Below are 1,505 nucleotides of genomic sequence, written 5' to 3' on the forward strand. Positions count from 1 at the left end.
CCTCGCCCTGATGAAGTGGACTGCAAGGTTCACGAAACGTTGGCATTCCAAGAATGGATTTGAACACGGAGAAAACCCGCGAAACGCAAGATTGTCATTACTTTTCTATATTACTTTTAAATTATATTACAATTATATATATTGGGTATGGGAATAATTTTCCGCCCATTGTAGAAAGATATCGTTAGTATTATAGCATTGCTTGTGTGTTTGATAGAACGGCAACACATGTGTTTGAAAGGTTTGTGTTCAAACTCTTGAGCCTAATAGTTGCCATTCGTTCGAAGCGTAAAAAAGAATAACATTTTTTGCGTTGAAGATGTCGGAATTTATTCCAAAAAAGCAACATTTGCGGGAAATTTTACTCCATTATTTTATTTTAAAGAAAAGTGCTGCAGAATCACATCGTTTGCTCGTAGATGTTTACGGTGAGCATGCTCCATCGAAAACCAGTTGTAAAGAATGGATTCGGCGATTCAACAGTGGTGATTTTGACGTGCGTGACAAAGAACGCGAAGGTGCATGGCACCGAAAAAGTTTGAAGATGCAGAATTGCAAGCATTACTCGAAGAAGATTCATGTTTAACGCTTGATAGGTTGTCAAAAGAGTTAAATGTTGATAGATCCACTGTTGGAAAACGTCTACACGCAATGGGAATAGTGCAAAAAGAAGAAAATTGGGTGCCATACAAATTGAAAGAGAGACATGGAAAGACGTTTGGTCATCTGCGAGATGCTTCGTCAACGACAACAAAGGAAGGGTTTTCTACATCGTATCGTAATTGCGATGAAAAATGGATCTACTACGATAACCCTAAACGCTTGAAAGCATGGGTGATGCCAGGTGAACCAGGTCCATCAACGCCAAAACGAAATATCCATGCTTCGACGATTATGTTGTCCATCTGGTGGGATCAGAGAGGTGTTATATATTATGAGCTGCTCAAACCGTCCGCGAAACCATCACTAGCGATCGTTATTGACTACAACTGATACGTTTAAACCAAGCTTTGAAAGAAAAACGACCAGAATGGGACAATAGGCACAACAAGCAGATTCTGTTACATGACAACGCTAGGCCACACGTTGCAAAACCGGTCAAGAAATACTTGGAAGGAGTAAAGTGGGAAATTCTGCCCCACCCGCCGTATTCACCGGACATTGCTCCTTCAGATTTCCATTTGTTCCGATCCATGCAGTCGGCCCTTTCTGGAGAACGATTCAATTCTTATGAAGATATCAAAAAATGGCTTGATGAATGGATCGCTTCAAAAGAATCAGATTTTTTCATTCGAGGAATCCGTTTATTACCGGAAAAGTGGGAGAAAGTTGTCGCTTCCGAAGGAGCATACTTTGAATAAACTCACTTATATAAATTTGTTTAAATAAACACATCTTTTTCTTTTCAAAAAGGGCGAAAACTTATTCCCATACCCAATATTAAAATAATTATTATTACTTTTAAATTATATACAATTATCTTTTATTATTTAACAAATTAAAAA

Source organism: Trachymyrmex cornetzi, unplaced genomic scaffold (assembly GCF_001594075.2).
Source record: "Trachymyrmex cornetzi isolate Tcor2-1 unplaced genomic scaffold, Tcor1.1 scaffold456, whole genome shotgun sequence".
Taxonomy (NCBI): Eukaryota; Metazoa; Arthropoda; class Insecta; order Hymenoptera; family Formicidae; genus Trachymyrmex; species Trachymyrmex cornetzi.